Source organism: Cavia porcellus, unplaced genomic scaffold (assembly GCF_034190915.1).
Source record: "Cavia porcellus strain 051 isolate PalLab524CR breed Dunkin Hartley unplaced genomic scaffold, mCavPor4.1 scaffold_18, whole genome shotgun sequence".
In the NCBI taxonomy this organism is placed as follows: Eukaryota; Metazoa; Chordata; class Mammalia; order Rodentia; family Caviidae; genus Cavia; species Cavia porcellus.
This window is the reverse complement of record NW_026947501.1, coordinates 35513889-35523654: the sequence shown is the minus strand read 5'-3', so window position 1 is coordinate 35523654 and position 9766 is coordinate 35513889.

The following is a 9766-nucleotide window of genomic DNA, read 5'->3' as shown; positions in this document are numbered from 1 at the left end:
AAAATTGGAATTAAGAAATTAAGAATGCTCTTGAAACTCAGCAAGACATCAAATTGGAGCACACAGACTCTCCATAAATATTTAGCTTGGCATGAGAAAGAAGAGGCATTGATACCTTCTTTATAAAGATTATTAGATTTTCACTCTAATTATCATTATTTTCTAGGAGATCCTTGTATTGGGTTGAAAATTCTTAGAATAACTTAAAATGCAATTGCTTTGTGTTTTCCAACCTAGACAATAAGAAAAATGCAGCCTCAATATAAAATGCATAGCTGTGTTAACCCTCATATTTTGTTCTGAATTTGCTTTGGGTATTTTTAAATACATTTTATATGTAAACATTTATGAAGTGGTAAAAATATATTATTATCCTAAAAATCTAATGTGAGATATTTTAATTGAATCATTTGGACAAACTACTGGCAATTTAGACAAATAGCATGGATAGACAGATGGACTTGATGTTGTCTTATTTATTCCACATTTCTCATTTATACTATAATAACAAATTTAACTTTAAGGAATACATAGCTAAAAATAACTGATTTTTCCCCCAAATTTAGATCATTTCATCCCAGGTAGGCATCAGCTACATACTTTTGAGATGATGCACTGCTAGAAGGGTAAGCAAGGACTTAATGTAACTCCAATCTCTCAGGGTAAACTCTAAAGTTTCTCAACAAGTTAAACTGCTTTGTTGGGGCCATCCAGGCATAACCAATGGGATAAACTAACTCACATAATATATATCAGACCGAAGAGTGACTTTTCCTCTAACTTCCCCAAACAAGTCTCTATAAACTTCCCAAGAAAAAGAAGAATACTCATTTTTATAACTTGTGTTTAGATGTCACCCCTAAAGCCTCATGCACGTTTATGTATTTTTTTGAGGTAGCTAAATCTAGAGTTTGTGACTGATTCGTAATTTAATGCTGGGATTAAGGGTACTGGGATTAAGGGTAATTGATTGCTGGATCAGTTCACTGATGGATTAGTACTACCCTAATCCCAGCACTCTGAGTAAGATAAAAGGAGTGGAAAGAAGTTTGCCCCCCCCCCCACTTTGCTGCTTTTGCTCTCTTTCATGGCCCTAGCCAACATGAAAGATTGCTTCTCTCATATGTGCCAACATGCCTTGGATCCAGCAGATTATGGACTGAAACCTCTACAACTGTAAGCTAAATAAGCCTTTCCTACTTTAATTTTGAGTGTCAGGTGTTTTGTCACAGCAACAAGAAAAAAGTAACTAAGACATTCATATAGACTTTTTATCATGTCAAGGAAAGACACTTGTCATTAACTGACCACATAGTACAGTTGCTCCAGCAATTCTAGGACAGTGAGAATTGATGCAGATGAATGCTGAAATTGACCAAGACAAACTATGTACTTTCTTCTCAAACCTATGAATAACTAAAAATCCCTTTTGTATTTCTATTTTGAACTAGGTTTTCATTGCATGAAATATCTTAATCTACTATACAGTTGCAGTTGGATTCTGTGATATAATATTATCTCTGTGATTAATAATGACTCAGTCATTCATTTAAGCAAATGAAAAATTTAAATGATTTAAATATTGAGTATAGCAGGCTGTATGTATCTCACATCATGGTGTATTTGATCTCTTCCTAGAGGAAACTCAAGTGTAAACAGCAAGGATATACTTGCTACTACTTATATTTAGATGTAGTTTTCAAAAGTTATCACCCAGGAAAAAAATTTGATTGAGTTAAAAAGTGATTTGAATTTCCCTATCAAAATCACTATACAATCTATCTCATCTCCCCTGTCCTTACCAGATAGAATATCCCTATCTTGTCTTTGCACATTGCCAAATAAATTATTCACAGAACTTCAATTTATGTCTGAATTCTTTCAGGAGACTTTTCTTTCAATGCATCTCTTCCTTTCTTGATCTACTCCTCATAATATTTTCATTTTAAAAGCTATATGGTTATGATTGTGAGTTGCTACAACACACCATTTTTCATTAGGCCATTGTATCTGTATCCATTTTCATCTTTTCCATAATACTAAATGCAGTATTTTTTTTTCATGTAATAATTTTCCACACAACACAAAAGATGTGTGGGCTCTAGATAACTAGAGGTTCATGATTTAAGTTCACAAGAATGATTACTTTATTGTCAATTACACATCAACTCTGTAAGTATAGCTTTGTGTCCAAAATAGCTTTATGAAAAATGTATTCTTTTTTTAGAAAATAAGATTATCACATATAAATATGTCATCAAGTCATGTTGTCATATATCTTATAAGTAATTTACCAATAATTTAAAGGATACAGTTAATATTGAAGCATCAACGAGTCAGGAGGGTTCTGGAGCTGCTAAGGTGGGTCCTTGCTTTCTCTGGCATCCCACAAAAGGTCTCTGTCTGAAATGTGGATACATTACTGCTTACCAGAGAGCTGATCACAGTCACCAAATATCTTCATTCCACATTCAGAGTTTTATTTAATATGGGAAACAAACATAACATCAGAGATTACCCCATATATTTACAGTAAGCAATGACAAACTTTCTAATTATCCTGTCAAATATAGCTTTCATAAATACGAACTTTTATGCACAAAGTCTGTCTTTATCATGTTTGAAATGAGGTTTAATCAGTTTGCCTTAATTTTTTTCATCTGAGACATTCCCACAGCACATAAGTAAGAGAGAACATAGATTACAAGCCTATTAATAACCGTTTCTCACACAAAAATACATTTTCTTCTCTAGAACAATGTATTTTAACTTATTTCCTAAAGTTTTTTAAAAAACTGGACTTTGTGGAAGTATGTGTAATAGCTGCTGAAATGTTGAGTGTGTTTTTATGATACTGTTAATTGAGTTTTAGTATCAGTGAAATATAGATGATTCATTTATTCTAAATATGTCAGAAATCTAGTCTTCAAGATAGCATAGGTTGAGGTTTTTGATATTTTGGAATATAGAGACTATTTAGATTTATGCATAATTGATAGTTATGCATAGGGTTTATTATTTCCCATTTAATTTACCCTGATAAATCATTTTTTCAAAATTTAAGAAAATAGGAGTTTTGTTAAAGTAACATGGTATATAATGTATTTTTCAAGTCACGTTACTGTTACTGCACATATTGTTACTGCACACCCTAAATCCGTAGGATCTCCAAACAGCTTCAATACTCAATATATCATTGCTAAATACCACATCTGATGTCTGTGACTAGGCAGAAATCAAAAGGATTAAGAAAAAACTCAATAAATGAGTTTATTCAACATCTCCTCTTATTCCAATATTATTTAAACTTGACTTCTGACCTATGATTGAACATATTTTTATTTTCAGATTTTTTCTTTTGATTTCACAACTTTTCTATTTTATCTCTCTAACACATGAAAATTTGACTTTCACAAAATATAAGTAAGAGGAGTTATAGCTGACATTTAAAAATATTTTAAAGTTGGTAGAACAATGTGAACTGAAAGCAGTAGAAATGAGGCTTTGAAAAATCAAGATTAAAGGGTGTTGTATCACTATGAAATCCCAGAAAAGGGATATATAGTAAAGGGGTATACAGTAAAGAGGGATGGAGTTTGTTCAAGAAAAATTTATCAAGGAAATTTTATTCCCAGTCAATGCACGTATTTCAGGCTTTCGGTTGTGAAGTAAAGTACAAATGATAGAATTGGTTAAAAAATTAAAGTGAACCCAACAAACTACCGTACTAAAGTGAAACCAATAAGGTATATTTTACACAAATGATATAAAGGTTTTGATTAAATATCAACTTTCTGCTATCACTGTACAAAAGAGTCTTGGATGATGGAGAAAACATTGATGGTGGGATACTGAGTTCCTAGGTTAAAGCATCAAGTGACTTCACGGTACATGAATCCGACAAAAACCTGATAAATAAAAATTCTAATAATATTTGTGAGAGAATGTAATTACATTTCATAGTGATCAAAAAGTAAGTGAAGTTGTATTTATAATTAAATGATCTCCATTTAAATAGAAAAAAAATGGTACTTTTCCCTACAAAGTTGACCATCTTGATAGGATGAATAGAAATGTTTAAAGGATTGTGATGTGCTCAAATATGTTTATTAATATTTGAAACACTGCAATTATCAAGAAGAAAACATTTTTTTCTCCAAAAGGCTAAATAGAACTAAATGTTGAAATATGCAAGTAATTAGATTTCTTTCAAAGAAAAAATTTAAGCAATTATAGGTGCCCTAAACAGAAATGAGGTATTTCAAGCAGAATTCTTTTGTATTTTTGCGATATCTCAAAACAAAAAATCAAAACAAATTTTGTTTATTGTTGTCAACTTTTAGATCATCAAATAATGTGTCCAAGAGTGTAGCCTCTGCAACTGATGACTGCACACAATCCACATCTCAAAATTCGAAGGTCCATGACCCCTTTAGTCATATGCATTCAGGGAGTTTTGTTCCATGCAAATTATGATGTCTTCAAAGTAATTATTATTTTTCCACTTTTTTTACTATTAAAAATCAATTTGTGTCAAGTTTCAATGGTTTGTGCAATCAGATGTGTATTTTTAAAGCAGATTTATTTATTTATTTATCTATTTATTTTAAATTTAGTTTATTTTTTGTACTGGGAATTGAACTCAGCCCCCCCCCCCCAACACACACACTTGCTACACAGATGCTGTGCCACTGAGCTAAATATTTGACCACAAAACAGATTCATTTACTATAGGTGTGGTAAAATAGTCAATGAAATTAAAGATGTAAATTACAATTTTTTAATCAAAGTACTTCCATAACTTTATTCCTGAATATCAAAATATTATTTTTTCAAATGATATCACAGTTTTATTTTTCATATTTATTTTAAAAGAAGGGTAAAACTAAACATAACAAAACAGAAGAAAGCAGATTAGAAGCAAAACAAAGTAAGTTACACAGATTTCAAAACAAGACAACAGGAGATTTACAGTGGCTACCATAATGTCTGTTGTTTTCTTCTAAATGATTGTCTAAATCTTCACACACAATGACTTTATTGAAAACAAGATAGTATAAAGCTAATCAGAGTGGAGTAATGTATTTCTTCATCTGAGAACTATGTATTAACCTCAGATGCCCATTTTTGAATTGGGTCTTTGAATTTTGGGGGTCTAATGTTTTTTAATTCTTTATATGTTCTAGACAGAAGCCATTTGTCTCAGGGACAGTTGACTAATATTTTTTCAAAATTCATTGGTTCCCTTTTTACTCTGTTGTATATCCTAATCTAATCCATTGATCTTCATATCTGCTTTTATTCCAGTACCATGTTGATTTTACAACAATAGCTTTGTAGTACTTCAAGTCAGGAGTTGCAATGCCTTCTGTCTTGCCTTTGTTGCTCAGAATTGCCTTTGCTAATCTAGATCTCTTCGGGTTCCAGATGAATTTTAAGAATGATCTTTCTAGATCTGTGAGCTATGTTAGTGATATTTTGATTGGAATGGCATTAAATATCTATAACAGTTTTGGGACAATGGCAATTTTCACAATATTTGTTCTTCCTATCCATAAATAGAGAATGTCTTTCCATCTTCTGAGATCCTATTCAATTTATCTTTTCAGATATTATAATTTTCCCTGAATAGATATTTTACTTCTTTCATTACATTTATTCTTAAGTATTTCATTTTTTTGGATGCTATTGTGAAGAGTGTGGCTTCCCTTTTTTCTCGCTCAGTGAGTTGGTTCTTTGTGTATAGGAAATATATTGATTTTTGAGTGTTCACTTTGTATCCAGCTACATTTCTGGATTTCTTTGTTATACCTAGCAATCTTTCAATGAGTTTTAGTGGTCTTCTATGTAGAGTATCATGTCATCTGAAAATAACAATTATTTAACTTTTATATTCCTATCTTTCTCCTTTTAGTTCTCTCTCTTGTCTATTTGATCTGGCTATTATTCATAGCACTATTTTGAATAGGAGTGGTGGATAATGGACATCCTTGTCTTGTTCCTGATTTTAGAGTAAAGGCTTTCTGTTTTTGGCCATTTAATATGATGCTGGCTGTTGATTTGTCATAGATGGCTTTTATCATTTTGAGGTAAAGACTATCTATTCCAATTTTCTGTAAGCTTCATACCATGAACAATTGTTGGACTTTAACAAAAGCTTTTTATGCATCAATAGAAATGATCATGTGATTTTTATTTTTGGTTCTATTGATATGGTATGTTTATTGATTTATGTATGTTAAACCATCCCTGCATTCCTGGGATGAATTCCACTTTATCATGGTGTACAATCTTGATGATTTGTTGCATTCTGTTTGCCAATATCGTATTGAGAATTTTTGCATCTATGTTCATTAGGGAGATTGGCCTGTAGTTCTCTCTTTTTTTTTTTTTTTTTTTTTTTGTTGGATCTTTCTCTTGTTTTGGTATTAGAGCAATGTTTGCTTCCATGAATGAGTTAGGGAGAATTGCTTCCCTTTCAATTTCATTGAAGAGTATGAGGAGTGTTGGCATTAAATCTTCTATGAAGTTCTTGTAAAGTTCTGTCATGAGTCCATCTGGACCTGGGCTTTTCTTTGTTGATAAGGTTTTAATTACATTTTCAATTTCATGAATTGAAATTGTGTTACTCAGCAATTTTACATCTCCTTGACCCAGCTTTGGTAATTCATATGTTTCCAGGAATATATCCATTTCTTCTGTGTTATCAAGCCTATGAGAGGAGAGGTTTTCAAAATATGTATTGATGATCTTCTGTATTTCCACAGGTTCTGTATTGGTTTCATCCTTTTCATTCCTTATTGCATGAGATTGAGGTTTTTTTCTCCCTTTTAAAAATAAGGTTGGCTAGAGGCCTGTCGATTTTATTTAGTCTTTCAAGGAACAAACTCTCCTATTTATTGATGCTTTGTTTTGTTTTCTTATCTCTATTATTTTGATTTCTGTTCTGCTCTTTACAACTTCTTCCCTTTTTTTGGTTTGGTCTTGACTTGCTCTGTGTTTTCTACATGTTTGAGGTGTAGCATCAGGTTGTTTATTTGTGTTTATTCTGTTTTCCTTATTTGGGAATTCACCACAATGAATTTTCCTCTGAGGACTGTTTTCATTGCTTCCCACAGGTTCTATTCAGTTTTTTTTTTATATTTTCATTTTCTTGTAGATATTGTTTAATTTCTTCTTTAATTTCCTCTGTGACCTAATGATTGCTCAGGATTGTATTATTCAATTTCCATGTGTTTGTGGGGTTTTTTGCACTTTCTTCTGTCATTAATTTCTAGTTTCAAGGCAATATGATCTGATAAAATGCATGGGATAATTTCAATTCTTTTGACTTTACTTAAGGATGTTCTGTGGGCTAGTATATGGGTTATTTTAGAGAAAGTCCTGTGTGATGCTGAAAAGAATATATATTCTGATATTTCTGGGTGAAACACTCTGTATATGATCACCCATTCCATTTGTTCACAAGTGTGATTCAGTTTTATTATTATATTTCTGATTTTCTGTCTAGTTGATCTTTCTCTTTGTGTCAATAGAGTATTAAGTTCTCCTGTTACAATTATGTTATTTCTTATTTGATTTTTAAATTTCTGTTCATATTTGTTTTGCATAGCTGAGTGCTCCTAAATTTGGTGCATAGATATTTAAGATTATTTCTTCCTCTTGAATTTTGCCCCTAACTAATATGTAGTGACCTTTTTTATCTCTTTTGATTATTCTTGGTTTAAAGTTCACATTGTCTGTAAATAGAATAGCTACCCCTACTTTTTATGGCTTTCAGTTCCATGGAGTATTGTTTTCCATCCTTTGACTTTCAGTCTATGAGTTTCTTTTTGGGTTAGGTTAGTTTCTTGCATATGGCTTATAGTTAGATGTTGTTTCTTCATCCATTTTGCCAGTCTGTTTCTTTTGATTGGGGAATTAAGGCCATTTACATTAATGGTTATAACTGAACTATATCAATTTATTTTGACATGTTGTTTTTCTGTCTTTGATTCTTTATCTTTCTACTCTGTGTAATTGTTTGCCTTGCTTAGTGGTTTTTTCCTATGTGTATCTAGAATGACTTTCAGTACTCTTCGCAGGGTGCTTTGGTGGTCATGAAGTTTTTCAGCTGTTCTTTGTCATAAAACTATTTTATTTCTCCATCGGTTTTGAAGGACAGTTTTTCACGGTACATCAGTCTGGAATGGATGTCATTTTCCTTTAAGATCTTCATTCCATGTTTTCTTTACTTCATTGCTTTTTATTGAGAAGTCTGCTGTAATTCTGATAGGCTTTCCTTTATAGGTGATCTGTCTCTTTTCTCTAATAGCTTTTAATATTTTGTTCCTATGTTGAATGTTTGGCATATTGATTATTATGTCTGAATGTAGATTTATTTTGGTTATTGCTGCTTGGAATTCTATATATTTTCTTAATCTGTATGTTGGTTTCTATTCTCATGTTTGGGAAATTTTCAACTATTATTTCAGTAAATAGCCTCTTGATATCATTTGTGTTGTCTCCTTCTTTTTCATTTATTCCCATCAATCTTACATTGTTTTTTTTGCATCATCTTGCAGTTGTTGAATTGTTATTTGCTGATTCCTTGTTATTTTTAAAAGATCTTCTCTTTCCCTTTCACTAGCTGAAATTTTGTCTTTGAGATCTGAAAGTCTGTCTTCACTTTCACTGAGATGTTTTTTTTTTCCAGCTTTCAATAGAATTTTTGATTTTCTGCATAGTGCTTTGAATGTTTCATGCATTCTGTTTGTTTCATATATTGTTCATTCAAGGATTCCATATTTTTGCCTTGTTCCTCTAATTTTTAAACTATATGTTCTTTAGATGTGTTCAGCATTTCATTCATTACCTTTATCATTTCTTGCTTTACCTGAGAGATTATTTCTGATAGGAGTTCTTTTATAGCTTTGCCAAGTTTTTTTTTTTTTGTTGTTGTTTGTTTGTTTGTTTTTTAACTTCAATACTATCATGTCAGGTTCCAAGTGTATGACTTATGCTTTGATATATGTACATGTCCTAGGCTTGCTTGGGGTGGGCTGGAGGTTTGAGATTGCATTTTGCTCTTTCAATTTGTCATTTTCCTATAATTCCTTAGGGAAGCCAAATGCAAAATTCTCTGATATATGACTACATATATCCCTAGTGCAGGGTGTTTCCCCTGTTGAGTCAAGTTCCTTAGACAGAAGTTACCAGGTGGCTCCATCCACTTGAGGTCACTGGACTGTGCCTTACTAGTCGTGGAACGAAGTGCATATGCTTCCACATGGGCTTGAGAGCACTGCGCATACTTTTGGCTTGTGAGACTGAAGGTGTACAGCTGGGGTCAGCTGGGGAGTTGCTAGGTGTGGCACAGATAGGCCCAGAGTGATCTCCTTCTGCGTCCTCCAGTAATGTAGAAAGCAGGGCCAGAAGTATCAGTCTTGGAATGAAGCACCAAAGCTGCCATGGACTGCAGAGTGTTGCAGGCAGAATGAGGGCCAAAGTTTTATTAAAGGTAGGAAAAGATACAGATTCTGCAGAGCAAGTTTGGACCACTTGGAAATAGGAAAAATGTCCACACCTTATAACAAGAGGGTGGGCCACCACGCAAGAGAGAATAGTGACCCCAAACAGCAAACATTAAAGCTCATATCCAGGATCACTCCTTGCCATATGCACACTGGACAACTCATTAGAGATTGCTCACTGTAAATACTGGGGTCCCAGAGTTCTACAATATCCAGGGCTGAGGTGACCATGTGAAGAGCAAATCTTTATGGTG